At 46.8% G+C, this 6,187-nt stretch overlaps 1 protein-coding gene across 6 annotated transcripts in view; it reads left to right on the top strand.

Moving 5' to 3' along the window:
* Positions 1 to 5,819: 5,819 nt before the first annotated feature.
* Positions 5,820 to 6,187, top strand: part of WDTC1 (WD and tetratricopeptide repeats 1) — a 44,639-nt gene continuing 44,271 nt past the window's right edge. Inside the window, exon 1 of one of the 6 annotated variants that reach the window (XM_075195807.1) lies at positions 5,820 to 5,838. The gene's annotated coding sequence lies outside the window, so the exon portion shown is untranslated. Of the gene's footprint in view, positions 5,839 to 5,862; positions 6,126 to 6,187 lie in introns of those variants that run through there. The other 5 variants (XM_075195803.1, XM_075195801.1, XM_075195806.1 and 2 more) reach the window with 5 other exon arrangements.

Below are 6,187 nucleotides of genomic sequence, written 5' to 3'. Positions count from 1 at the left end.
TGCTAGCCCACACTCACTTAGTCAGCCGTCTAACGGCTTAGAGGAGCTAGATGAGGGGCCCACACTCCGTTATACTACATCCCCGTATAGATGAGTTCAAGGGGGAGGGGAGTGTCCTGTCTAGTAGCTCCCCGAATAAGAATTACCTAGTATGTCCCACTGACAGGGAATTTTGTTACTGGGAAACAAGGCAGAGTGGAAGTAGGTATTCTGCTGTGCCAGAATTAAGGGGTTCCCACTTACAGGCGTTTTTGTGGGAGGGAGGTGTTCTCTCAGGCAGCACCCACAAAGAGAAGCCGTCAGTGAATGTTACAGAGAGTGTAGGTAAGAACGCAGAGGTTAGCCCACAGCTATTGGAGGACCAGAAGTCCCAGCTGAATGATAGTTAACCCCTTCTTAACCCTTCTCACCAGAGAACCTATTGAGACCCAGCTAACAGCTATTCCAGTTGAACCAGGGGGAATCTGTGGGAGTTGGCCTGGGCAATGACCTGTCAGTCAATTCCCATGCCATCTCTTAAAAAGGGGAGGTGCCGTGAACATAGAGAACTTACAGTTATTTATAAGGGATAAATCATAACTGCAGTGTAAATATGTTATATGAAATGAATCCATTGATAAGTTCAGCTACGAAAGTGTAAAATGTGAGGACAGAAAGTCTGATGTAAATGTATTGGAGGGCTTTGCACATTCCAATGTGAGATGATAGGAGAGTCACCTATGGCAGCTTCAAAGGGCTCTTGCTGTGAGATATATCCTGACACAAGTTAGTTTATGGACTCCTGAATAGACTTTGTGGGGCCGGTCACAGCTGGACATCCTTGCAGCCCAAGGCAGCATTTTGAAGGTCTATACAGGTATATAGAAATATGAGCTTCAAAAGGAAAATGTCTTCATAGTTCATATTTTGGGAAATCCGGGTGGCACTCCATACTAAGGAGCAGAAATCACACCAGTGAATGACAGGTACGGGTGGTATCCGGGAACAGCTAAAATCACATATCTTTTCAAAAGGTATGTCACATTGTCAAAATGTCATCATGTTTGGTATAAACGGATGGACAGAGTCATAGGGGATTTATTAATAATAAAATTGGATCGATGTGACACTCTACAGAAAAGTTAGATCACATAGTAGAATTGGTTAGTAAAACAGGCAACATGCAAATGGTGATTGAAAAAAGTGTCACAGGTCACAACCCCCTGGGGGTAGAAAGTGGTGTGGAAGTGTCTTTAAAAGGCTGAGACCAGGTATAGCAAATTGTCAGACTTTTTGGGAAATCAATTCACATTGATAAGCTGTCCATCTTCCTTGCCAATTTCCCATGGCACAGATTATGCAATTCACATAACTGATAATCTGAAGGTAACCCCTTTTATTTTAAACTGTTTTGCTTGTTATGTCAATTTATTAATTGTTTTTTCATTATTTTTTATATCTGTATGCCCTGTACTTTTGTATATTAAATGTATAATTTAATATGTTGCGTTCTAGATACTCTAACGAATCCATTAGCCTGTTAAGAACAAAATAGCTCAGCCAAGTTAACCCTTTGAATGCCAGTGTGATCTGTTGATTATTATTATTATCATTTATTTGTTAGGCGCCACAAGGTATCCGCAGCGCCGCATATAGTACTAACAGTAGACTATACAGGGTGAAACCATACAGAACAATGAACAAAAAGTACCAATACTTCAGAAACTCCGGCTAGTCATATGCAGTAAAGACGGAGCGGAAGAACAGGTATGGAGACAGGAGGGGAGGGGGCCCTGCTCATACAAGCTTACATCCTAAGGGAGGGTAAACAGACCAGGCACAAGAGGAGCCAGGTGAGGCAAGAGGAGAGAAGGGAGGACGAGCAAAGGGAGGAGATGGGGGTTAAGTAGATGGTTGGTAGGCTTTGAGGAAGAGGTGAGTTTTGAGTGCACGTTTGAAGGAGCACGGAGTAGGAGAGAGACGGATGGAACGAGGGAGATCGTTCCAGAGAAGGGGGGCTGCACGGGAAAAGTCTTGGATTCTGGAGTGGGAAGAGGTGATAAGGGTGGAGGAGAGGCGGCGGTCGTTGGCCGAGCGCAGGTAGCGGGCAGGAGTGTGAATGGAGAGGAGGTTAGAGATATAAGGGGCAGTAGAGTTGGAGAGAGCCTTGTAAGTGGTGGTGAGGAGTTTGAAAAGGATTCTGTAGGGGAAGGGGAGCCAGTGTAAGGCAAGGCAGAGAGGGGAGGCAGAGAAGGAGCGGCGTGAGAGGATGATGAGTCTTGCGGCCGCATTGAGTATAGAGCGGAGGGGGAAGAGACGGGAGTGGGGGAGGCCAGTGAGGAGGAGGTTACAATAATCAAGGCGGGAGATGATGAGTGCGTGGATGATAGTTTTGGTGGCATCCTGAGAGAGAAAAGGACGGATGCGGCAATGTTGCGTAGTTGGAAGCGACAGGCTTGGGCAAGTGAATGAATGTGGGGGGAAAAAGAGAGAAAAGAGTCGAGGGTGACACCCAGGCAGCGAAGTTTGGTGACAGAGGAGATGGTGGTGTTGTTGACGACAATAGAGAGGTCATCATGGGATGGGAGTCTGGGCGGAGGAAAGACAATGAGTTCAGTTTTAGAGATATTGATTTTGAGAAAGCACTCGGACATCCAGGAGAAGATGGCGGAGAGGCAGTCGGATACCCGAGCAAGGAGGGTGGAGGAAAGATCAGGAGAGGAGATATAGAGTTGAATGTCGTCAGCATAAATGTGATACTGAAGACCGAAGGAGATGAGAGCACCAAGGGAGGAAGTGTAGAGCGAAAAGAGTAGAGGGCCAAGAACAGAGCCCTGCGGGACTCCTACGGGGAGAGGGTAGAGGAGGAGGAAGAACCAGACGTGGATACAGAGAAGGAGCGATTAGCGAGGTATGAGGCGAACCAGGCATGGACAGAACCAGAGAGGCCAAGAGAGAGAAGAGTTTGCAGCAGGAGGGGCTGGTCCACGGTGTCAAAGTCTGCAGAGAGGTCAAGGAGGATGAGTAGTAGGAGATCATTAGTAACCTTGGCCAGGGCAGTTTCGGTAGAATGGAGGGGGCGGTAGCCAGATTGGAGAGGGTCAAGGAGGGAATTGTCTGTGAGGTGCCTGGTTAGGCGGCTGCAGACAATCCGCTCAAGTAATTTGGAGACATAGGGGAGAAGAGAGATAGGGCGATAATTAGCAAGAGAGGTGGGGTCAAGATTGTTTTTTTTTTTGAGGATAGGAGAGATAAGAGCGTGTTTAAAAGAGCAGGGTACTACACCAGAGGAGAGTGATAGGTTGAAAAGGTGTGCTAGGTAAGAGCAGGCCGTTGAGGAGAGAGAGAGCGAAGGAGGTGGGAGGGGATGGGATCGAGAGGGCAGGTAGAGGGTGGAGAGGAAAGAATAAGGGAGCGAACTTCTTCACTGGTTGTAGGGCTGAAGGAGCACCAGAGTTGGTTGATGGGGGGAGGTGAAGCGATGAGGGTGGCGGGAGAAGGGGAGGAGGAGATGTTCAGTCTGATGGCCTCAATTTTGGAAGAGAAGAAAGTGGCGAAGTCAGAAGCGGAGAGGGAAGGCGGGACAGAGGGGGAGGGAGGGGAGAAGAGGGAACTGAAGGTGGCAAAGAGGCGGCGGGGATTGGAGGACTGAGAAGAAATGAGGTACTTAAAGAAGGATTGTTTAGCGAGGGAGAGGGCAGAGGAGAAAGAAGAGAGTATGAATTTAAAGTGGAGGAAGTCAGCCAGGGAGCGAGATTTCCTCCAGAGGCGTTCAGCAGTGCAAGAGCATCTTTGGAGGAAGCGGGTGAGTTTTGAGTGCCAGGGTTGGGGAATAATGCGGCGTCGGCGGATAGAAGAGGCCAGGGCAACAGCGTCCAGGGCAGTGGTAAGGGAGTGATTGTAGAGAGAGGAGGCCTGGTCGGGACAGGCCAGGGAGGGAAGGGGTGAAAGGAGAGTTTCGAGAGAGGAGGAGAAGGAGGTGGGGTCAATAGCATCCAGGTTACGTCTAGTGAGGGTTGCTTTGGGCGAGGCAGGAGCAGGAGAGGAGGACAGAGTGAAGGAGAGAAGGTGGTGGTCAGATAGTGGGAAGGGAGAGTTGGAGAAGTCAGAGAGATCACAGAGATGAGAGAAGACAAGGTCAAGGGAGTGACCAAGACAGTGGGTGGGGGAAGAGGTCCACTGAGTAAGGCCTAGGGAGGAGGAAAGGGCGAGAAGTTTAATGGTGGCAGGGTCAGAACAGTTGTCAATAGGGATATTAAAGTCGCCAAGTATGATGGAGGGAAGGTCAGAGGAAAGGTAGTGGGGGAGCCAGGCAGTGAAGTTGTCAAGGAAAAGGGAGGAGGGGCCTGGGGGACGGTAGATGATGTAGACACGGAGGTGGATACAGGTTGATACATTTGATTAACAAGCTGTGTGTGCTTGCATTTACATTTGTGTAACAGTCTGGAGGTGTGAAGAGTTAACTCTTTGCTTGCTGGTGTGGGACTTGCTAGTCTGTGCTGTGGATAGCTAAAAGCCTTGTGTGCCAGTGTGGGACAGTATATTGGGGTCCTATTGCCCATATTCAACAGGTGGTGGCAAACTAGAACTGTGTGAGGTGTGAGCGCTGTTTAGGGGAAAATCAGTAGGTCTATAACCTGTGTGATAGGTAAAGAGAGACTGCGGGCTGGAATCGTGTGACCTCATACAGCAAATCACCCAAAAATCACGGCAGCTGGGAGCGTGTTCGTGACAATAATGTATTATGTATGTTTTTTTGTATCTTTATGCAAAATAAAGATACATTTTTCAATAAAACAAAACTTGATTTTTAGGATCTTTTGGTCAAATATTAGCACTGTGACTTTTTGTTTTGTGTTTGGAGAACAGCAGAGCCGTAGCTTATAAATTATAGCGCTTGGGCGAGAAAGACAAATGCCGCCCCCCTAGCCCTCAATTGTAATCAAATGAACCTAAAATATTAATAAACTGCGCCCCCCTTCAGCATTGCGCCCTGGGCGGTCACCCCTATCACACAGCCCTAGTTACAGCCCTGGAGAACAGTTACAGACCTTATAATCACAGCCAGGAACAGGCTGTTCCTCCTGGGCCAGTCCCATAGTGGGCTAGGTCACTGAGCCACCTTCATTTTTTTCCTCTAAAATGTTCATAATAGACTTGAGTCAAATTTTGACACCCCCTTCAGCTCTCCCTTGATCACAGCTGCTGAATTTTATTATTATTATTATTAATAATAATCATATCGTCGTCGATTGGGGTTAGTTCTTGTTTAGTGTGTATTGCACAATGGTCTGATGCACGATGCGATATTCTCTATGGAATCAGCCGTCGATATAAATTGATTTAATAAATTTTCACTGGACGTAAAGACAACTGAGTCAATTTGCCCTCATAGAAACACACAGAAATACGAACATATTTATAAAGAAATCCCCGGTAATGTGGTCATTTATCATGGTAGTTTTTTTTTTCCATAAGGGTGGGTCATAGTGCCCGAGATCCTTTTTCTTTCTCCATTTCTCATGTAAACAAATATGTTCCGACCGAATACCGCTGAATAATTCTAGCTTGTTCTCACTGTCACAATTAAATGTAATTTGCTGTTGGGTCATCGTACTAGCGTTTAATTATTCTACATAAACTTCCATTGCCTTGAACTAAAACTACAATTCACATGATGCTTTGCGCGGGGCGTATCACTAACTACGCCATGCTTCTTCTAGTCAACCTAACACGACAGCTGATCCAGCAACCCTCTCTATAGGCTGCAGGGGCGATCGCTCTGGCATTGGAGCAATATTATTGGGCTACAGATCTCTTCCTCTCCCTCCTCAAGTTGCCAAGGAGCAGTAGCATGAAGTTAGTACGACCAGGTGTATTCCTGAACATGTGTATGCGCAGTCTGCGTAGCGCAGATCCTACATTGCATGATACGGGTACGATGATTACGTAGTTGCAGAGTGCCCGTTCAGAGAGACAGCCAGAGGTAAACACGGGTAACTGGACTGTCAGGGGCCTGTTCGTTTTAGTAGGTGGATAATACGCATGAGAACTATGCACACACCGTAGATATGGTCTCATGTATATTTTTTCGTAATAATTTATACCGTTTATTATACAGAGTCTGTGATCTTTGGAATAGGCAAGTGAGCATTTAGTATATGTGTATATCGCTTTATATACTTTGAATACGTATATATGCACTCTC

Source organism: Mixophyes fleayi, chromosome 2 (assembly GCF_038048845.1).
Source record: "Mixophyes fleayi isolate aMixFle1 chromosome 2, aMixFle1.hap1, whole genome shotgun sequence".
NCBI classification, from domain to species: Eukaryota; Metazoa; Chordata; class Amphibia; order Anura; family Limnodynastidae; genus Mixophyes; species Mixophyes fleayi.
Note: the sequence above shows the minus strand (reverse complement) of the source record. Positions and strands in the feature narration are given on the sequence as shown.